The sequence below is a fragment of the Thermobia domestica genome, chromosome 3 (assembly GCF_964235325.1).
Source record: "Thermobia domestica chromosome 3, izTheDome1.hap1.1, whole genome shotgun sequence".
NCBI lineage: Eukaryota > Metazoa > Arthropoda > Insecta > Zygentoma > Lepismatidae > Thermobia > Thermobia domestica.
Genome location: NC_137456.1, coordinates 253060239 through 253085081, shown reverse-complemented (window position 1 = coordinate 253085081; position 24843 = coordinate 253060239). Strand labels below are relative to the sequence as shown.

The 24843-nt window shown below is 35.6% G+C and overlaps 1 protein-coding gene across 1 annotated transcript in view; it reads right to left on the bottom strand.

The window, feature by feature from the left end:
• Positions 1-22861, bottom strand: part of LOC145681021 (spondin-1-like) — a 121792-nt gene extending 98931 nt beyond the window's left edge. Inside the window, exon 1 of the mRNA XM_081752311.1 lies at positions 22686-22861. The gene's annotated coding sequence lies outside the window, so the exon portion shown is untranslated. The remainder of the gene's footprint in view (positions 1-22685) is intronic.
• Positions 22862-24843: the final 1982 nt, after the last annotated feature.

The window sequence follows — 24843 nt, the reverse complement described above, 5'->3', positions numbered from 1 at the left end:
CGTGATTGCCAAATATGTTGGGCATCTAATTGTAAAGGCTTATGAATTGAAGCTACAGATAAATACAGTAGAAAGAAATACTTAAACAAATCCAGATATACGCAAAATTTCAACATGCAAACCGCGCGATGTGTTTTCAATTGTTTTACATAATGTTTCTGAAGAAATATGTCAACAGCGAAAAACAACATCGTATTACTTTGTCACTTCTACACTTGGCGGAAAACAAATTGAATCACGATTAAGAGGCAAATATATTATAAGGATATAGGTAAGAGTTTTCTATCATTCTTGAACAAGATGTTGGTGAAGGTTGTGTTTCCCACCATCAAGAAATACTTCACAATAAATGTTGGGGAGGACGCCAAAAAATTTTATGAACATTTTCTATATGAAGTGTTCTGTAGTTTACTATTCTTATTTTAAAATTAGAATCTTCGGTAAACATAAGCATGCACACCACATGGTTTTCAAACACAAAAAAAATGGTTACATCAACACCACATACGGAGTTATAGGTATTTCAACACCGAAACAGGTATCATAGTAATACAGAAATGGAGTCGAACTAATACCAAAAACGGTGTTAATATAGTGGTCTGACCTTGAATTTTAACACAGGAAGTGTTGAATTAACACCAAAACTGTGTTACTTATACGGCTTTGACCTTGAATTATGACACAGATTGTGTGTTGAAATAATAAGAAAATGATGTTGAAGTAACACAGGGACTGTGTTATATTGATACTTGACATGGTGTAATATTAACACAAAATAATTAACACACTACACACTGTGTTACTTTTTTCGTGTTGGTGGCAACACTGCCACAAGTAACACTCAACACTTTTCTCCACACTACCGACCCTGACATAGTGTCGAATCAACACCGAAAATACTAACACACATCCGAATTTAACACCGTTCAACACCGGTTGTGTGTTATAGACGTAACACACTCCCTGTGTTAAACGCCAACACCGCGGAGTCTGTGTTGAACTAACACCGCATAGTGGTAGTCACGCTAGAACCAGTGCTCTGTGTTAAAATTGAGTTGGATAACACAACCACTGTGTATGAAATTCGTTTTTTTTTACTGTGCATGAAATTCGTTTTTCCTTAAATGAGATCATGCAAGAAACAAAAAATGAAACAATTGTACAGTTTAATGTGATTGAAACAGCTTCTGAAAGTTGAAAATGTATTACAAAATGAACATGCAGTTCTATGAAGTGAATATAAAGCATGGTTACCTGAAGAAGACGAAACCATGCGGAACTTTCATCAAAAGAAGAAGAAGAAGAAGAAAAAGAAAATACCAAAACAATCAGATTAGCACAACAAATAAAGTGTTGCTGCCGAGAAAAAACACTGGTATTTCTAAATACTAGAAATCACAAAATTAATTCGTTCCTCAATAATGCAAAAAATGGTTATCAAATCAATGACATAAACCTCCAAAGAAAACAGGGCATTCAAATTAATAAATTGCATGTTCTCTAAAGGAATGATCCTGAGACCGAGGCTTAACATACCGATACTTACTCAAGACGATATCGAGATAAAGACAGACACGTGTATTTCGAGACGATACTGAGAAGAGACAAGTCTCAATATCGTCTCGAATATATTAAAAACATATACTGAAATTATATTGACTGAAGATTCGTCACTGTTACGTTTTATACATAAGATGGTGAAAAAATTTCCCTTGGATAGTCAGTCATGGGCGTGTACACGAGAGAAAGGGAGTAGATGCCACCTCTAATAACATGGTACATTGAAAGTGTTTTAAATAGCACACGATTTTGAGTTGGGATTCAATCTATTTTATTACCCTTTCAATCATTTTAATTATTTAAAGAGCGTGCTGCCAACAGATTCCGAAGCCTAATTTTGTAAAGCAAACAAATAAAGTTTGAACTTGGTTCCACTCAGTTGAAGAATTACCCAGGCAAGAATATGTTAAAAATTATTGTTTTACTACAACTGCTCGTATAAGTAATTATACCAACTTTCCTTTAACCATTTCGTGGCCAATGGAAAGAATTTTCCGCAAAAGGACTCCAAGTATGCTCCCTGGGAAGCGTTATTCCCATAGAGAAATGGGAAATGCACACACACACACACACACACACACACACACACACACACACACACACACACACACACACACACACACACACACACACACACACACACACACACACACAAAAGAGTTTCTTTTTCAGAGCGTGTTGCATAATATGGAAGTGGTATCATTCTATCATTTTTAGATTAAAAGTAGCCCATGGAAAGGTTAAAGCTCAAATGAAAATCTTCAGATTGGAAGAAGGTAGAAGCAACAATTTTGGAATAGAATATTGCAGGATCACAGAGGGAAAAAGAGCATCAAATGAAACCAGAGAATTGTTAGAGCTATTAAGCAGTACTTTACATTTAAAATGTGTAACAAAATGTGTATTAATACAGTATTATTTTCTTAAAAAATGCTTTCACTAAGAATAAAATCAAGCATTCTCTTTGCCTTCTTTTTCTTTTATCTCAACGCGGACTGTAGTTTGGGATAGCATCCCGATATTTGTTGTAAAATTACGGATTTTGTGTTGTGGAAATACTCAATACCATAATGTGTCTACCATATTGTGTAGAAACTGACAAGTTTACACTATTATAATTTATGTTATCGTTAAAAAAATCAAACAAATGTGTCGCGAAGTTGTGTCGTTTCAGTAATGTGACGTCGGTAAAAAAGAGTTGGAAACTACTTCTATAATCTATATTCAAAATTAGTTTCCTGGTTTTAGAATTTGAAAGAGGATATTTACTACTGTCAAATTAAATAACTAAACAAGAATTTTAGGAATGATCCCAAAAAATGCATCAAAAGATTGTGATCTTGGCCAATAGTTATTTTTTTGGATCAGGGGCTACAAAATTTTTGAACGGCTTCTGAGACGAGTCTTCGTATTTTCCACAGAATAAGCACATCATACTGAGTTAAGTGATAGTTTGGGTTTGGCTACACTATATGTAGTTCTCCAGATATAAGGCCTACAAGAAATTTTTTGATTGAAGTATATTGGATATTTTGATGCATTTTTGGATCAGGGGCCACAACACTTTTAAAGGCCCCTAAATCTAGTTTCCGTATTTATTTATTTATTTTTTACGAAATAAACACATCATACTGAGTTAGGCGATAGTTTGGGTTTGGCTAGTTCTCCAGATATAAGGCCTACAAGAAAAAAAAATTGCCTGAAATATATTGGATCTTTTGATACAAAAATAAAGGCTTAATATTGGAATAAAGAAGAAATTGCCCCATCTCCTGAGACTACTATGGGCAAAGAAGACATCCTTTAAAATCACCTTTCACCTGGGGCTGCTGTAAGCTACGGAGAACTCCTTTAACTGTTTCCAAGGCTGCAATGAGCAAAGGAAACATCCTTTAATAACCCACGCCAGAGGATACCATGAGCAAAGGAGTTATTCACAATACCTGTCTAAAGCCATTATGACCTAAAGACAAATGAACCTTTATTTCGAGGCCACTTGTGTGTGCCGAAGACTTTATTGAACTCTGAAAACATTTAGAGACTATTGGAGTATTGGGTTCAGAGATTTGGACATTACGGAAGTTAGAGAAGAAATATTTGGAGCGCTTCGAAATGTGGTGGTGGAGGAAGATGGAGAAGATAAAATGGGCAAAGAGAGTAACAAACGAAGATGTTTTAAAACGATAGGAGAGAAAAGGACGCTTTTAATCAGCACCCTTCATAGGAAGGACAATTGGATTGGATACCTTTGCTAAGAAATTGTCTTCTTCATACCACTATAGAAGGAAAGATGGAAGGAAAGCGAGGAATAGAAAGAAGAAGAACATAACTGTTTGATGATTTGTAAAATAGAAGAAAATATTGGGAGTAAACGAGGAAGCTGAAGGTCGGAAGTGTAAAAAATATTCCCAGGCCCAAACCTTAAAAAAAAAAAAAAAAAAAAAAAAAAACTCATTTGTCCCAGGACCTGCAAAAAGGCAGAATACCTAATAATAATAGATCTAACAAGTTGCTGTATTCAACGAGCCATGTATCGTTACTGTGTAGTTGTTTCCTGTACAGAGTAATTAAAATTTATAATGATAAAGTTTGCTGTGGTACACATTGTATAAGATCCCGTCTTTTCGTATCATCGGTAACAGATGTTTCTTAAGTTGTTTATTAAAAATTCCGATATTTTTCTTATAACGTTTCACTAAAGAAAAGAAATGTTTTATTTAGGATTTCCAGTTTCTTATAAAATATTTGAATAACTGCAGTATTTCATACGTGAGCGAAATTAGCTATTAATATTATTATTATTATTAATGATGAAGAATTTGAAACTTAAATATATATATATATAACGACAATCATGCCTGTTGTTTTGTATGGTTGCGAAACATGGTCGCTTACTCTGAGGGAAGAACATAGACTGAAAGTGTTTGAGAACAAAATCCCGAAACGAATACTCGGACCCAAGAGGAACAGGTGAAGGGAGAGGGGGAAACTTCATAACGAGGAACTATATAATTTTACCAAACACTGTTAGGATCATCAAATCTAGGAGGCACAAGTGAGCAGGTCATGTAGCCAGAATGGAAGAAAGTAGGAATGCTTTCAAAGTTTTTGAAAGTCCAACCGGAAAACGACCATTAGGAAGACCTAGGCGCAGATGGGAAGACAATATTAAGATGAATCTCGCAGAGATAGGAATACAAAGTAGAAAGTGGATCCAGTTGGCTAAGGATAGAATTCAGTGGAGAGCTTTTGTGAACGCAGTATTGAATCTCCGGGTTCCATAGGTTATTGAGTTAGTTATTATTACTGTTTTTAAATAAAGAAAAATCAAGAAATGAGATTGTAGGCCTATTGTGCTCGTATTGAAACATTTACAATACTAAAGATTTCTCACTTTAAAAAAATATAAGGGGATAGGTTAAAATTTATTCACCCAAATACAGCATTCGTTGCTGAACTAAAGAAAAAATGAAAAGAAAAATACCTAGAAGAAAATGATGAACTTCGGGACTTGAAGACTGGAATTCTCAATTACAAAGCAAAAAGCTGAACCGCTAATATTGTCGAACGTACCTGTATTTGAAACATGAAATGAAATCTTTCAGTTTTACGTCAGACGATTATTATGGTGGCTAGACTAAAGGAGAAGGCGATGATGAGAAATGAATGCAATAGTGAAATGAATAAAGTGGAAGGAAACGGGAGAACCCGGAGAAAACTCACGGACATGGTGTTTGTGTATCACAAAGTCCACTTAGAGAGAACTGGGAGCGAATCAGAAACTCCACGCATCGAAAGTGAACGCTCTACCACTGAGCCACCGCGGCCCCCCTCGCCTATATTTGTCGTTTACACACGTTTATTTGTCGGATTTACCTAAGTTTGAACTACACGTTTATTTTATCGAACGTATGTTTAAATAACACATTTTTAAATGTTTTATTTTGATTTCTTTTTAAATAAGTAACATGTGTCACCGATTGGCTTTATTGTAACGGGAAGAAATAGCCTTGCTGTTGGCATCCCAATTAAATTAAATGAAATCAATAAATCAATCAATTTATTTTCACGCGCCAGAATCTTAATACAGTCTTTATCAATAAAGGAAGCCTTCACTATCATAATACTAGATATAGGGAAAATCTCCACATTCGAAACCACCATACAGCATTGTTTCTAAACGGTCCCATATACTTAGGTCCAACATTATATAATAACCTTCCTAAAGATATTCGTAACATTGAGTCAATGAACGTATTTAAATCAGTTACAAAGAAGTATCTATTGGACAATTGTTTTTATTCAGTGGATGAATACCTGTCTGCTAAATGCAGCTTGTAGATTGTACAGTGTAATTTTGTCTCATATAACATGTCTCGTATTTTGTCTCGTTATTGGTTTTTAGTATGTAATAACTATTTCTTTGTATCTTATTTATTGACGTGTCCGATTCATACGCTCATCTTCCTTCGAGCATCATGTATGATTTATGAATGAAAATAAAATAAAATGAAATGAAATTGATTTATTCACCTAGAAATCCTCTATTTTAATATTAACTAGTGCTATAAATTACTTGAATTTGTAGTATACTTAAATCGTAATTGAAGTTGGTAGATTAAGGAAAAGCAAGAATTCCCATAGAAATGCATTTGAGTGCATAGTATTCGCAAGGACACTCACTCCTTATGTGCTGGCTGTTGCATTAGAACGAGTTGTTTGTTGAAATGACCTGCAAGCACCCCCATTAGAGAAAGTGGCGCGTCTCAACAACACACAAATTCTTTTCGTGGTTTTAAAACTAAAGGTGCTATAAAAACACTAAGCGTCGTGTCTCTCTGTCTCTCGACTCAACTGCTTCTAAAGAAGAGAATAGAATGTTTTTGACGCAGTATGGTGATTACAAGGGAGTGCACGTGTAAAAGTTTTCTTTGGTCCTCATTGGTTTACATTTTGTTGTCGATTTAGATGGTAATGTTGTTTCGGAGAACTTTTTTGATTAAGTAGTTTCTACATGTAAAGACTTACAATACAGGAATTTAGCTCTCGTGGGAAATATGTATATAATCAAAATTGGAAACCTTTAAGTTTGTTTGGAGTTTAAGATCTTGTTTTTCCTTTTCCAATCTTTTTTTCTTATCGTAGATTCTCACTAGGTAGTTAGTAGTAACAAGAGATGCTTTCTAATAAACTATTAGCACATAATGAGAAAGAAATCAAAATATAAGACATATAGCAATCCATATATCGCATTCAGTTGAATGAAGAAGTGTACATACTGTAGTTCCCCGTATGTAGTTTTAGGGAAATCGACTTTTTTTTGTACACCTAAAAATTAAACCTATACAACAGTCATGTCAAGTCCAGTATCTCAAGTGGACCAAATACTGACAAGTGAGTTAGGGGACGTTTACATATTACGTAACACTATTTTTGATAAATTTTTATCACCTTCCCGTACTTCGTAACGCAAAGCCGAAACCCTCCTTTGACACGCAACGTTTTCTGGTATTTTTTTTTGTTTTTCACCAATTTTGCTTATTTTAGGAGATATTACAATAAAAAACTAATTTAATGGCAGGACGTTTTTTAAATACAAAATGCTTATATTCTAAATAAATTTGTATAGTGTTTCTTCACCAACAAATCGAAGTATTAGAAAATGGTACTACCGTAATAATATTTTAACCCTATATAGTTAGTTAATTAACTAATCTTAATACTTCGAAATTCCCTACTGTTGTTTTCCCAAGGAAATCATATCCATTCTTTTAAGTCACCGATGATTGGTAAGCAGGAAATACTGCCGAAATATGCAAGTGAAACAGGATTTATAGAACTGATATCGACCTCTTCTGCCGGGGTCCAGGATGCTTCGTGTATTTGAAGTTCGCCAGTGACGACGATGCAAAGAAGTTCTCTTCCTCTCGACCACAGATTCGAAGTGGCTGCACAGGTGAAGGAGCAGGTACATCTCGCTTATGAACAAGCTTTCGAACATCGTCTTTGGACTTTGGCCTTCACTTTAGTCCTTTTCAAATTCTTCTTGTCCTAAATCAGTGTCAGAATAGGAATAAACACGATTTTTCCAGGATAATTCAAATTTGAAGAGCAAAAAATTCAGTACGAGATGAATATTCGGCGAATTTTCTTTGTAATATCTTATTTTGTTCTGCAAATCATGGATCGTTCTGTTGCGGAAAATATTATTTCATGAAAAAGAGTTTCTTCTGTTTTACATGTGAAACTCCTTAGAAGAATAGAATGGGTAATGACTCAAATGAAAAGTTTTGAATGATATTCTCAGAAATAGCAACATGAGTGTGAACGCGAGGGCATTTTTAAGTCGTGGTTACGATCGCTAACAACTAACTCCAGAAAAGCTTTATGTGGCATAAATGCAATGCGGCGATAGCCACAAAATGAAGTTTTATTGTATTGTAATACACGAAGGGTTCGTCATCAGTCCTACTGGGGTCTAGTAGCGTCTTTGAATCTTTTTTGCATGAATTATTTTATATAGGCTATATGTCCACAATTTCCCCAAACAATAGAAATATTTATTTATTTATAAAAAAGAAAGAAACTGAATAAAATAGTTTGTTTAGAAAATTGCATATAAACCTGAGAATAAAAATAAAAATCACAGCGAAAAAACATGTTACGTAATGAAGTCATAAACCCCTTTTCTTCCCTTGCCACACTTTGTAACGCAAGGCCGAATCCCTATTCCTTACTGCATTACTTAATGTGTGGACGATCTCTTATTAGTATTGAATAATGATGACCGTAAGAAAAAGGCTGTTTTCATACTTAATTATGTATTTACACACGAAGTAAATACGTAACATCACTCCTTGCAATAAGGCCAATGTTATGTTTCAGTGGTTCGAGATGCACAGTTATGAATTTCAATTGCTGGAATGGCCCCGAAACTCATCCAGTATTCATCCAATTGAACAACTTTGGGATGTCAGTGAATGTCAGATCGGAAATCATTGACCTCTTTCGCGGAATTTACAGGAATTAGTTACTTGTGTAGGCAGATGTGGTGCGCCATGCCACCAGCCACCTACCAAGGTCTCAGTGCTCCCATATCAAATTGCACTGCTACTGTCCTGCATGCCAGAAGTGGAGATACCAGATATGATATAAGTGGTCATAATGTTCTTGCTGCTCAGTATGTTTATTGGTAGCATTCAACAAAATTCTTGGTAAATTCAAATATTCCTAAAAGAATAATCATACTAGGGGTGTTGATGAACTCACGTCATGCTACTGCTTTAACATAATTCTTTATAGTCGAGATGAAAATTGAAGAAAGCGAAACACTACAAAAGTCGAGATGAAAATTATGACTCATACTGTAAGAGTGTGAGTTTCCTGCTACCACGTATACAGAGAAACTATTAAGGGCTTTCGAAAACAAGTCTCTAGATGAATATTTGATTTAAAAATTGTTGAAAAGATGGAAAAATAGACATCTGGTATGTAATGTGGGACTTCATAATAAGATATATTATCGAATGTCAATATGGATAATAAGATATAAGCTAGACCTCATCTAAAGGATATTTTCTCAAATGGGTAATACAAGAATGGTGTATATCTTTTATTTAGAAAGTTCCTGTTAAAAACAGACACAAAGGAAGGAGGAAATTTTGCAAATGAGACCTGCTAGACACGTATATAAAATGCATGCTTTGTTAAAATAATAATTAATAGGTATACTTCACTTAAACGTCTCTTAATACTTGAATAAATTGCTCATTTCAATGCATGAATATACTTATAGACTATTGACAAAATTATTGTTAAATGTGTAGAATATAATATTGCGAAGCCATAAGAAAATCGATTAATAGACTTTTATATGTAATGATAGAAAAACCATTCAAGAGTGAGATAATAATTCAATCTCGAAGCTGGGCCGCGGTAGTTCAGTGATAGTGCGTTCACATCTGGTGCATGGGGTCCTTGGTTCGATCCCAGCTAACGCCAATGGACATTGTGGTGGAGAAACATCGTTTGCGTGAATTCTCCCGTTTCCTTCCACTTTCTTCATTCCATCATTTCCTTAATTTCTCATCATCACCGCCTCCTTTAGCTAGCCGGCATAACCGTGGGATGTAAAAATTAAAGATTTCATTTCATTTCAATCTCAAAGTTAAAATGTTATGTTTCGTCTAATTAGGAGTTAAGATACTAACATTAGAAATTGTAGAGGCCATACAATAATTATCAATATTATAAAATTGAAAGTGACTATGTTCGTTACTCTTAATTTCTTGAACAACCCGACCGGTCTCAATCAAATTTTCAACATAGATGAGGTTCGGGCCTGAGATGGCTTTTATTTATTCACTTTGAGGGTAGAACTTAAGGGAGATTTAACGGTGTAACTTAGCGGAGGGGGAGATATTTAAAAATTATTTTAAAAATGACCGAAATTAGTGCCAATTCATAGTTTTCGGGGTCACTGAGATAAACAGTGACACTTCCGATGTTCGTTTAAATCCAAATTGAGACACGCAACTTGGGGAAGCAGGAGGGGAAGATATATATATATATATATATATAATGACTTATATTAGTGTCGAATTCATAGTTTTCGGAGTCGCTGAGAGGAATAGTGACACATTCAATCCCATTTAAATCTATGCCACTAAATACAAAAACAGAATATTTCACTGGTACCAAACATATAAGATAAGGAATTGTGCATTTAACGTTTTTATTTTAACCCAGTGAAGCGGGTAATAGACGCTAATACATAGTAAAATTCAAATTTAAGCGGAGATCCTACGATATAGGAAGAAATACAGTAAAGAATAAATTTCACTTATTTTGAACTGGCGTGATTATTTTAAATCATTCTTCATTGCATGTTACTGGGACAGTTTCTGTAAATGAACTGTTTATTTGTAGTTGTTTCCAATGTGGGAAGTGTGGAGGCTGAGCAAGGAGGCACAAGCTGTTGGCCAAAATAAACTGAAAATATGGTTAAAGCACCAATTGTAATGACTATCTTCAATTTAGCTCAGCAAACTCCACATACCTTATTTATATGACATTTTGTCTTTGACATGAGTGGGAAAGGGTGTAAAGTATGAAAATTTATGAAAGGGGTGTCAGATACACAAGGTTGGGAACCACTGATTTCGAGTAATCTGTCATTCCATTAAAAAAAAAAAAAATCAACCTATGCATGTTTCCTAGTTAACAGTGAGAGCTGCATAAAACTAGCTTCGTGAAAGTTAAATTTTACTTAAAAAAATGCACTAACACTTTTGGAAGTATGTGTTGAGTATACACCTGCTATCTTCTGAGAAGATATGACTTTGGTTAATCCGTTTTGTCATTTTCAACTACTGCTGAGCGTGTAATAGGATTTTCAAGTTAGCGTGAAAATCTTTACAAGCACAGGAAACTTGTTGTCTGAATAGAATCATGGCATATTAGAATTGAGAAGCTGTCTTAAAGTGAAGAAAATATGACTAACAAGGAGGGTGTCCGAAGTGTAAATCTCAGATTTCAAAAATGCTTGTGCAGATCGTTAGTTGGGCTCATAGAATAAAGATCAGCACAACAAATTTCGGCGGAACCCCATATTTGGGTGGGGCAGTGCCCCATTTGCGATTTTCGGCTTTCGTAGTAAAAATAGGCCATTTGATTTGAAAATTGACTTATTGTTGTCGACAATCGTTATCATTCGTCTTCATTTGCATAAAGATACTTCAATTGTAGGTCATGGATCCGTATGTGTGTGGGGGAGTCTGTACATGACATGGATGCAGGGCCGTGCTGGGATACTAATGAGGGCGGTGGACAAATCTACTAAAAGGGCGCCCGTACAAACGGGAATATATATATATATATATATATATATATATATATATATATATATATATATATATATATTTTGAAAGAAAGTATGGATGCCTTTCTATATCAAAATCACCACCAAATTTATTTTAGTATTAACGTAAATAGCTAATTTGTGGAAACCTTTAGTCGAAACTCTCTTTACTAGAGAAAAAACTTTTTAGTTCCTCTAATAACATTTCTGTCAAATAAAAAGAAGCTAAATGTATCAACAATTTAATATAGCTCTGTAGCCTATGGACACAGGAGGTTCAGTGCCGCGTTTACAAAGGCTCTCCATTGATTTCTGTCCTTAGCCTACTGGACCCAGTTTCTACTTTATATTTTAATCTCTGCGTGAACCATTTTAATATTGTCCTCCCATCTGCGCCTCGGTCTTCCTAATTTTCGTTTTCCTATTTGGATTTCCAGTTAGAACTTTGAAAGCGTTTCTAATTTCTTTCATTCTGGCTACATAACCTGCCCATTTTAGCCTCCTAGACTTGATGACCCTAACAATGTTTTTGTAAACGGTATAAAATTATACAGTTCCTCGTTATGAAATTTTCGCCATTCCCCATTCCCGTTCCTCTTGGAGTTCGAATATTGGTTGAATAATCATGTTTTCAAATACTTTAAGTCTGCGATTTTCCCTCAGAGTCAATGACCATGTTCCGCAACCATACATCACAACAGGCATGATTATCGTTTTATATTTTAAGCTACAAATTCCTTAACAGAATTCGCAACAGTAAAATATATTTAACTGAATAATAACACGAAATCTCTGCTTTCAGTTGACATCAAATTTTTTAGTGATTATGGTTTTGGTCTGTTAATAATGATTCTATATATTTGAAAGTATCCAGTTTGTCAAAAGGAAATATTATTTGGTATTTTAACGCATCCATAAAATGCAGTATTACAATCCCAACAAACTTCCATTTATTTAGTTTTCTCTGCATTTACTTTTAAGCCCATATCTCTGCAAGCGTTAAGTAAGATTTCTGAATTCCTTTCAATTGTTCTATCATCCCCTATTAAATTTACATCATAAGCATACGCCATAACCTAGGACCTGATTCCTGTCTTTGATTTTCCTTATAGTGTTCTCCAGAACAAAGTTAAATAATAATGGCGACGACGCATCTCCTTCTTTCAGGCCATCCTCAACGTGAAAGCTTGTGAACAAGAATTTCTCTACTTGAACCTTACTTTGGGATTCATTTAAACATATCTTAATTAATCTACCTTTTTCGGTATTGCAAAATCTGTAGGCATGTTGTACAATGTTTTCTTCCTACCCTAGTCTAAAGTCAATAACTGATGTGCCAGAATATTGTATTCCCATTTCGTTTCCAAGTATTAGTTGAATAGTAAATATCTGGTCAATAGTTGATCGATTTTACCTAAATCCGCTCTTATAATCTCCAATAATTTCATCCGCGTATGGTGTCAATCTTGCTAATAGAATGTTTAAGAGAATTTATTGGATGTTGACAGAAGAGAAATGCCTCAACAATTATTAAATCTGTTTTGTTGCTTTTCTTCTGAACTGGAACAATGATTGATTCTTTTCACTCTTGTGGTAATTCCTCCTTGTTCCAAATAAGGAGAATGAGTTTGTGTATCTTGCCCTACTTTTTTCCCCTCCAGCTAAAATTAAGTCAACCAGAACTTCGTCTACACCCGGAGATGTGTGTTTCTTTAATTTTTTAATAGCGATTTCTATTTTTGTCTGGTTAGGTTCTAGAATATACGGTTATGCTGTATGCATTTCACTTTCTCCACGCACATTAGTTTTTGGCTATGTGTTAAGCAAACCGTCAAAGAAATCTTCCCATCTATTTAAGATGCTATCCTGATAAGTGAGAACTGTTCCTTTAGCTTTATTTAATATACAGCATAGGCACGAAATTGATAGCCTTTCTTAAGTCCGTTAATGCATTTATACATGTCCCGAATCTTTTTATTTTTACTATTATCTTCAAGTTAATTAATTTTAACTTTCAAAAATTGTGTTTCTTTGTTCTAAAAGTTTTGGAAGTTTTCCGCCAGATGACAGTGAAATTTTATGTAGTTATTTCGTTCGGATTTTGTAGCCAACGCTGTTTCTTCTGTTTTCTCTTCTCTGCTACTTTAGTGCATTCCTGGTTGAAGCATGGTTTGTTCCTACGTATTTCTCTGTGTCCCAATATTTCTTTTGCTGAAATCTTAATGTTATCTTTAATTTCAACCAAGTATCTGAACACTAGTGCACTCCGAACCTTCTAAAACGGAGAATCTATTCGACACTTTAATCTGGCTCCCCTCTCATCTGATTCTCCTCTAATTTCTTTAAATTAAACCGCTCCGTTTTCAGATATTGAATATTTCCTTTATTCAACGATAGTCTCTCTCTTAGAATATTATCATAATCAACTCCTCTGAACGACCGAACATCAGTTGTGCTAAACTGTTTTCTTCTGTCTACTAAAACGTGATCGATTTGATTATGTGTTTTTCCGTCTGGTGAGGTCCAAGTATATTTATGAACGTCGCGATGTGGGAATTTTGTAATCATTCATGATAAGGTTTCTGGATTTGCAAAGTTCACGAATGTAACGCTGTTGTCACAACCTTCCTTATGCAGACATTTATTCCTTATAATCGGTTTGAAAATACCCTCTCGTCCTACCTTCGCATTGAAACCGCCTAACAGAAGGTATATAATATTGCAGGAGATGATCAAATACTCGTTCTATTCTTTCGTAAAAACTCTTTTTTATTGTCATCCTTATTTTCTATTGGGGTATGTACATTTAAAAAATAATATTACACCACCGACCCTTAAGAGAAGTAAAAGAAAATCTATCATTAACACATTCAACCCATGTAATTGCTGATATTACGTATTCGTTTGTGAACGAAAAGCCCTGATCCTAGTTGGTAATTTTTAATTTGTTCCGCGTAAAAGAACGTAAAATTTCTCGACTTGACTCCTCCATTTCCTTCTCATCTAACTTCCTGATATCCCACTAGGTCCATCTTCTATTTCTAAACTCATTCGTTACACATTTTAACGCGCCTGTCCTATAGAGACTTCTTATCTTCCATGTTCCCATTCTCATGTCGATATTACTTTGCTGAGTTCGTGCCAAGTTATCAGTTCTGATCCGAGGATTCTGCGAATATATCTGAACAAGCTTGTTTTTTAAAAGGATGAGTTGTTAGGCCCACACCAAATTTCCAAACTGGAGGATCACTCCTTGTCTGTCTGCGACTGCCTATTCAGTATATTCGCAGCTAACCTGTATATCCCAGAGGCTTTCTCTTCTATCCACAACCTGAGAACGCGCCGTGCCGTAGTGACAGGAAGACCACATTTTACGGAAATTAATATAGCTATATTTTAGAATTACAATAGATACTGACTATCCGAACACTGATTTAAAACACACAGGAACTATCAATATGCTCGGATATGTGGATGCATATTAAGACTGTGAAAGCTTCGATGCTGTAAAAATCGTAAATTAGAGACTAGTGTCAATGTAGTATTTCATGAATGCATCGTACGTTTGACTATCCGAACTATTCTTGATGTATTACATTGTTTCGTCTTATAGCTACATAACTTTATAATATTTTTGTAAGTGATTATACTCTTTACCTGTTCTGCCAATAGCAACTGTATGAATTTATAATACAAAACTGAAATATAATAAATGTGATATGTCACAGGGCATCTCATGTAAAGGGCGCCTTGTATTCTTCACAGCTTCTTTATTAACAATTACTATTCGAATTTATTATACAAAGCTGGCACACAAGATAACTAAAACCACTTATCTATAATGTGATGTTTCGTAGGGCGCCTTATGTAGAAGGCGCACTGCACCTTTCACGGGTTCTTTACCAATAAAACTGTAAGAATTTATTACTAAATCTTGTACCTTTATTTATACTGTGATGTTTCGGAGGGCGCACCGGGACACGTCCCGGTGTCCCGGTGGGCCAGCACGGGCCTGCATGGATGTTCCGAAATGGGTAATTAAAAAAGCGAAAAAATAAATCTTGAAAACTTTAAGGGTTCCAAAAGTTCCTGCACCCGTTTTAAACGGAAACATAGAAACTTCAGCCATATCTTTCCAGCTAGAAGTCAGGGATACGTTACCGGAATTCGATATAGACAATACTTATAATTCCGAATCTAAGTGTTTTTGCAATGAAACTGCACTATAATCGTGAGGTGGGAAGAAAAGTAGAAGCTTCTGCACAATCCAAAAATGTCTTATCTCATAGCTATACGATAATATCCCTTATGTCTGCCAGTGGAAAATTAGTTGGGCCATTATAGATTGTATTTCTAGAACTGACAGGAAAATTTGGAGCACAGGTCAAGAAAACTTTATTCCAGACCCAAATATTAAGATTTCTGCATCAAAATCTGGAAAAATGGGTAAGCTCCATTTGGAGGAGTGGATCCGTGACATTTTGGTTCCTAACATAGGGAACAAAAGTGTCTTGCTCGTAGATTCATGGTCATCTTTTAACAAGAAAGAGACGCAGCAACACATTCCGGACGAAAAAATGTTATGTAAACAAATTCCACCGGGAGCAACTTGGGCTGTACAACCACTGGATATTTGGGGCTTTAGAATATGGAAGAATTATGTACGGAAAATAAGAAATTTTGTAATTTTGCACCAAATTGATGTACAACTTCACAACGTAACAACATTATAAAAGTGCAATCGCTAGTTTATGAACAAGTATCATCGCCAAGCTACCATGATATGTTCAAATATAGTTTGTATAAATCCGGATGTGTAGATGCGAGGAAGCCAGAATTTGTTAATCCAGTGAGTTTCTCATTTTCTTTAAAACAACACTATCATATGTGATGAGTGCGAAGATATAACACTCCTGAAATGTAGTTGGTGCTGCAAAAGTCTTTGCGCGGAACACTTTTTCGAGCAGTTTCATTTCTGTCAAATATACAATACATAAAGTAAGCACGAATTCTGCCAAACTTCAGCCCTTCAATTCTATTTCAAGCCCTTCAGTTATCTTTCAACTTGTGATTTGGCATCCCAGAAACTAGGTAGAGACCTGTGCCGCACATGTGCTCCTCAAAAAAACTTTTATTGACATATTTGAATTCACCTCGTCAAAATGAAGGGGGAATGTGTGTCACACTTGTGAGAGGGACCCCAGTGGCGTATCTAGCCCGGGGCAGGAGGGGCAGCTCCCAGTTTTTTAGTGCTAAAATAATTGAAGCTATTATTTATATATTCTGAAAGTTTATAGTATACTCATGATATAGTATCATAGACTGGAGTAGGCCTCCCCCAGTTTTTACCTTCTAGATCTGCCACTGGGGATCCCCCCCACACAGAGATCCTCGATCCACAATTTAAGTATATTTACGCAAATGAAGACGAATGATAATGATTGTTGACAACAATAAGTCAATTTTCAAATCAAAAGACCGATTTTTACTACGAAAGCCGAAAATCGAAAATGGGGCACTACGCCACCCAAATATGAGGTTCCGCCGAGATTTGTTGTGCCGATCTTTATTCTATGTCCCCCCTAACGATCTGCACAAACATTTTTGAAATCTGAGATTCACACTTCGGACACCCTCCTTGTAAGACTTCAAGTTAAAAAAAAAAAATAACGAGGAATTCTCAATTCAACCCGTATTTATATTTATCCTCTGGTCATTTTCACATAAAACTTATGTTAGATGCACTGATTTTGATGATTATTTTCATGTTTGAAAGCATACATTAATCTCTTTATGATCCAATAGTTATCTTCTACTATAAACTAGACAAGACTATAAAACACTTTAGCGGATTCTGCATTAATTACGGTAAAATGACATGCTTATAGGCAACCATACATTCTTTAACTTGATTATGGTTGCGGGGGGCGCGGTGGCTCAGTGGTAGAGCGTTCACCTCCGGTGCTTGGGGTCCCTGGTTCGATCCCAGCTCGCGCCGTGTGGACTTTGTGGTGGACAAACACCGTGCTCGTGGGTTTTCTCGGGGTTCTCCCGTTTCCCCCCACTTTCTTCATTCCACCATTTCACTCATTTCTCATTATCACCGTCTCCTTTAGCCTAACCGGCATAACCGTGGGACGTTAAACTTAAAGATTTCATTTCATTTTTTGATTATGGTTGCATAACCACAAGGGGCTGTACTGCAAAATTCCAGAACACTTTCTTAGTACGTTATACTTGATACCTATGTTGTTTGTACTGGAAATAGTGGTTTGGACTTTTTTCGTCAAACTCAAATTGGTATATTCACTCTTCTTATGCTTATTACCTTTTCATTTCTAGGCATAACTAACTCATATGAAATACAACACTGATAATTTTAAAGTACTTTTTTTTTTTTTTTTTTTTGCTTACATTATGCTGTGACAGTAAGATCCTGTTTACAGTTTTGTTCATAAATTAGATGTTGTCCATTTCTTGGTATTTAAGAGGTCATATTCTAGCAACCTTATGAAGTACGTTGTAGTGCTTACATTTGAAATACATTTCCTTAGATCCTCGCTGCTAGTGAGAACGGAGTCAAAGACGGAAATATTAGCCACAGGAACATTCTTTATATGTTTTTCGCGTACATCACAGAACTTCTGTGTAAGCATTGAACATCGTATGCCATCCAGTTATATATATATATATATATATATATATATATATATATATATATATATATATATATATATATATATATATATATATAATCTTGAATCAGACTCTAACCCCCTTATAACTTCACTTTATATTATGCCATATATACTGTAAGGTGCCTGGTACAACGAAATACTTAACTTGTTTTCACTTTCGAGAAGCGATAGAAGAAAGGAAAGTCAGATAATAGTGAAAAGAAACCGAATTCGAAATTTCAATGGTTGACACGTTTCCAGCCAATACATGTCGAAAATGTTATTTTTTGGTTTCTGTCCCTTCTACCGTCTAGATGTATGGACATCTCCCTGGAGGCCATATCATTCAACGTACCCGACCCAAATTTTAAACTTAAGGTTCTATAAGATTATTGAGGGAAGATTTGCAAATTTTATTTTTATCTTCAAAACAAAAATAGTTTACTCAAGGTTGCACATAAGTAAGTAAATAACTAACTAAATAAAAATGCGCATTTCTTCGGAAACAGCTCTAATAATTTTGTTTATGTTCAAAAATCAATATTTCATTATCGACCATATAAGTCATTTTTGTGAAAAGAATCCAAAAGGGATAGTTTATTCTTGAAAGTAAGTTCTTCTCAGATAATTTTATGAATAACAACTCAAACAATTTTGTTTATATTGCATAAATAAATGTTTCATTAAGAATGCTACAATACGACATACACCATTATCTCTGAAATAAACAGTCACATGAAAAAAACTTACACTTGGGGTTGAGTTTTTTAAGGAAAGATCTTTTTTCAAAAAATGACTGGTAATTTTATTCATGTTTTAGAAGTTAATATTTGAATAATAATAGCAGTATGATATGATTTAATTTAAGAAATCAAAGTAAGGAAACTGAGAGAGATGGCTTGTATATTTTATTAAAAACGAATTATTTAAGTGTTGAAGTAACATACATTGTCTCTCATTCTTGATATAGGTAAATAAATACGAAAGACAACCACAGAACAAATTTTAATTATTTTTGCACGAAGGTGTTTGCTGCCAACCCTAATTTACCTCTAAAAGGAGAAAATTGATCGCTAAACTCGGCATAAACACGCTGTCATTATGAAGGAGGAAACAGGATATAACACACTGTTATATCTAAGAGTAATTCGAGTTAGGAATATTGAAAAGAAAGGACAAAAAGAGAACACATCTCTACAACCATACTCTTAGATCTACTGCCCGTCGTGCTAGGAACAAAGGGCGTCTGATGATACACAATATCAGAATGACTAATAGTGCTAGGATAGTGAATATTGTCACATACTGTATTATTCAATAATCATTATCTGGATAGGTATTCGTTTCCTGATGAAATAAAGTTATTAAGATTTCCTAATATAACTATCCGGTTATGGTCAGATTGCAACTGCAACTGTAGGTTATATCGTGACTCAAAGTCAATGTCATAGCTGATATCGTGAATTCGACATTGAATGCATTTCTTGTTGCTTTACAAAAGGTTAAAAAAAAGCGCGTAGTCCTTTCTTAGTTGTTTGATAGTAATTCTTCAGTTTTTTTATGATAGTTATGTTTTTTAGAAAAGTTTTTCTTTTTCTTACAGAAAAAAATAAAAGAACAAAGATAAGATACGTTCATTACCCTTGACCAAATTGAGGAAATTACGAGAGATTATGAATAAATGTGGTCGTTTATGATACCAAAAGAACTGACAGAAGTATAAAGGAGAACTTTCTTAGAGGAATAAAAAGAAATATCACAAAATGAACTTTTGAACTAGAAACTATCGGGGTTACTTTGTCTATGACCATTCAAGTTCTAAAAACCATTAAAACGAAACGGCATGATGGAGCGAAGAGCTAATTTTCAAAAAGGGAGCATTTCCATCTTTCATTGTGAGGGGAAAGGAATTTTACCTTTAACGGTTTCTCAACGTTTGAATAAAAGGTTCCACAATGGCTAAGTTTGCAGTGGAAGTGAATAATTGAGGTAGATATATTCCTTGTTTATTGAAAAAAAACTTACATTATGATTTCTACTAAAAACATTTTCTGTCGCAAAAACCCTATCGCATAATCCAACAGAGTTCATCCCATAGTAGATTAAGAAACCGTTAAAGGCTAATTCCACAAATCAATAGAGATTAAAATGTCCCATCTTGAAACACTTCTACAACTGATGTGAAATATCGTCATCACACACTGCACTTTATAGCTGAATTTCACTGCAGCCATAAAGGTGTCTATTGCAACGGCATTCTGTTACTTACACCTTTAACTGTTCCACATCCTAACAGTAGATATATTTATGTTAACTAAAGTTTCGGAAAATGAAGTAAAAATTGATTGAAATTTTTTGTTATGAAATTACACTTCAAATTAACAGGTTTGAAAAGTGCCTCTACCTCTGGTCTAGTGCTACCATGCGCTCCTTTGGTGCACGTGGTTTGGGTTCGATTCTCGGTGGGAGAGCATTGAACGTACAGTGGTTCAGATTCAACCTTAAGCTGTAGTTCAACTCTCACATGTCCTCGGTGGTGAAAAGGGATGTTAAATTTCAATAAACAACCACAAGTTTTGAAATGAAAGGCACTAATTTGATATGCCATCTCAATCCAAAAGAATTTCGTTACACGGACACTGTTTAGACAGTCGGTAGGAGATTCAGAAGTTGGAAGGTTCGGATATCAAAAATTAACCAAATAAAATAGTTTGGATTAAAGATTCATGGTGAAAAATGCAATGGTGAAGATCTCCCTCGTAGCTAAATCAGGGGTGTCATTTAGGGCTTCAGATGGGGGCAATTACCCATCCGTAAGTTGGAGATACAGATGTATACATTTTAACGAATAGATCAGTCATGAATCTTCCAATATTCTCACAATCCAAACAGCAGGCGCGTATATACGCCGTGATCGACCGTAGGTACAAGGTCCAACTGGCCTAAGATGTAGTAGATATGACAAGCGGACTATTTAACACGGAGGCTGCCACTCCGTCAGTATCTTCTGCCAGTTTTTAATGGCAGTGACGATGAGTGTTCATCATCGTCTGGTGCATGAACTGCTATTGTATGAGTTCAAACTCGGGCATAACGCTGCGGCAGCAAAGCAAATCATTTGTTATGATATAGGGGAAGGTACAGTGAACCAGAGCACAGCAACTCGTTGTTCGGGAAACGTGCAAATTGTAAAAATGTCGAAGATCAGAAAACGCCCGGCCAACTCAGGTTAAAAGATTCTGAGGTCATACGACAGGCCATTGAGGAGAATCCATTCACCAGCGCACAATGGTTGTCAAACCAACTCGGAATGTTCCAGCGCACTGTAGTACTTCAGCGCATTCGGCATGTTCCTGTTCATCTTCACTAACTTAGCAAAACCATCAGGAGCTGCTGCATTGTGTTTCGGCAGAAGAGTGAATGTATGCCGACAACGAAACATGTATGAAGGACTTTATTTTGGGATGAGTCTAAAACTTTCGGGGGGACAAATTCAATATGACGATGAGTTACATTAAAATTTGTAAAACCACCCCTGAAATTACACTAAATTTACAAAAAGTCAGTTTTCAGGTGTCCGGGCCCCAGGACCCACCCACTGCGTATGCTCAGGTTTACGATGAGTTACAGCTACATAACCGACAAAAGTGGATGTTTTTCCGAAATCTGAATGTACAGAAACAGTGGTTAAGCAAGGGTCAACTTCCAGAACTGGCTGTCAAACAGGGCCACACTGTGTGTCGTGGAACTTCGAAGGGCAATTCATTTGAAGATCGTTTTTAATGGCTCTACCATGAATGTCGACCTTTGTTCCGAACACTTGGAGCGGATGTTTGCTGCCATTTGCCAAAAATATTGTGCATTCGTGAACCGAAGGCATATAGTCCTGATCTTGCCCCTTCGAATTACTACCTGTTTCGGTCTGTAGCATACTTCCTGAAATCAGCAGAAGGGGGAACATTAGAGACCGACTTCTTTGCATCTAAGGACATCGACGTAGAATCGGCTGGAAAGTGGATGCAGACAGTCGAATACGAGATGCTATACTTTGAATATTAACCTTGTAATAAATACAAGTAACCTATGTTGTGTACCAAAATATTGCAAAACTTATGACTTACTCTTGTAATATGCTAAGGAAAAACGTGAAAACCTACACATATCGGAGAATATTAAAATCTCCCAAGCAAAATTTGAAATGACACTAATGGGCTAAATGGTCACATTTTCGCTTTACGGGACGGAGACCTGAGTTCGATCTGCGATGAAAGTCACATTAAATTGAAGGTTCAAACAAGAAGACTCCTCGTAGCTTTATGGTTAGCGTACGCGTCCTAGGCGTGGAAGACACGAGTTCAATTCTCGACAGGAGTTCATGTAGTTCAGATTTCAGGTTTAGCTGTAGGTCAATGTCTCTAATAGCCTTGTTGCTGAAAGAGATGTTAAACCCCAATCCAATGAACCAAACCTAAATGAAACAGGAGGAACAAGAAAACGTACGTAATATAGAAATAATTTTTTTCCTTGAACATAAATATATTGCTTTGACACTATGACAACGCAGTATCAAAAAGCGACCAATAACTTACCTTGGAATGCTGCGAACGAAGATGCGTTCTCTCGCTTAGATCTTCCTTACACGACAACTGATTAACCTCTCTTCTGTGGACCCAAGCAAGTATCGTCTCGAAACGAACGCCAGAGTGTGCCAAGGCTTACGAAATTCACACACAGATGGTGCTGGTTACTTAATATGCTTCGGCAAAAACTGAGTGAACCAGCCGCAACATTGAGAAACTGTTCCTAGTTTTCGAGTACTCACTCAACTCATATGTGTTTGTAACGAAAAGGGGAGGGGAGGTGAGGAGTATCATTTCGTTCCAAGTTTCCACCGGCTCTGTTTCCGACAGCCGGCAATTTAATTCCTTTTTTTCTTTTTTTCATTCTCTGCTTCTGAAGTTTCCAACCACATAGCTTAACAGCCTTTTAACCGAAAAAAAAAGTTAAACTTCACCAACTGCCATTGACGGCTGCTAAGCTAATACACGTGGTACTGGAAACAAACGCATTTGCAAACAAGCTTTCTCTCAAACCAGCAAATATTTAAACGTTTTGACGGAATGTGATGAATGGCCAAGCTACGGTACGATTTTCGAGGTTTACGGTGCAGTGCAAAATGTAATCAAGCTCCTTGATTTATATCACCGCACCGATAGATATATTTTAATTTTAATAGAGGTTACAATTTTTAAAACATTAAATGTCGACTTTACAAAATAAAAAGTTATATTGATTTCTATTAATATAATAATTAGCTCATAACCAATGTTGAATCCAGAACTTTTCCTTCTTTTAGGAGGGATGGAGAGTATTTAAAAATCAGGTATCAATTACACTTGAGGCAACATTTTTTTTAAAATTAGTGAATTAGCTAACTTAGACAATATAAAATATTTTGCTTTTGTAAGTATAGCGTTCCTTTACAGCACGGAGGCTATAGAACTGAGATTGGACTAACAGTTTATGATGAAATCCAGACCACCGTAGTGGGTTAAAATTTCAATGCTGTCCAACCAGGAGGTGCGGTGTAGTTGAGCGGCCTAAGGCATTATGCATTGCGCCCGTTGAAACCCAATTTTTCTACCACCCGCACACTCTTAAAATTGTTATTTGAGTTAGAAAGAGGTTGGAGGGTTTTTATTAAAATTATTGTATATTTATAAAGGGGGAAAAATCTAAATATGAACTCAGTGCATGAGGCAATACTACACGGGGAAATGCTTCGGCTAGAAAATAAGTGTCGGATGGCTTCTGACGATTGAGAAAAACACGAAAATCGTTATATCGGGCGAGATCAGACATAGGATAGGAAATAGTTAATAGTACTTTACGACTATTAAATGGTCCACTTTTCAGAATTATACTAATTTATATATTCCTATTGAGTTATTTAGGAAAAAAGTAAGAAAAATTAGGAACTGCAGTAGAGATTCTTAATACCATGTAGGTCCCTGCGTAAAAGCATATTAACTCTTCATTTTCTCACGATGAAGACTAGTTCTCCTGAAAAAGCTTGATTTCAACATTAACTGTTGTTAGGTAATAACATAATAATTGGAACAATTGTAATTTACGGCAAACCTTCTCCAAGTAAAAGTGATTCTATTACGCGATGAATCATATATTCAAGTCACAAAAGCTGGAGTAAATTTACAAAATATGCATATCTTTCAGAATATAGATTGATTTGTGGAACACAAAAATGGAAAATGAAATGAAATGAAATTTTTGAGTTTTACGTCTCAAGGTTATGCCGGTTAGGCTAAAGGAGACAGTGATGGTGAGTAATGAATGAAATGGTGGAATGAAGATAGTGGGAGGAAACGGGAGAACCTCGAGAAAACCCACGCACGCTGTGTTTGTCCACCACAAAGTTCACTTGGCGGGAGCAGGGTTTGAACCCGAGACCCCAAACGCCAGAGGTGAACGCTCTACCACTGAGCCACCGCGGCCCCCCAAAAAATGGAAAATAAATGTATACAACCGAAACTATGTAGCTTTATTGAAAGCTAATGTTTCAAGAGTCATTCTTATCTCTATATGATATTCCTATATTACAGTCAATGTAATTAACTACTATGATAAAATAAAATAAAATTATTTTAATGAAAACAAAGTTATAATAATTTTAGCGCATTAAAAAGATAAACTAATGTATACATTTTAACTAGAGATACGAATTCATAA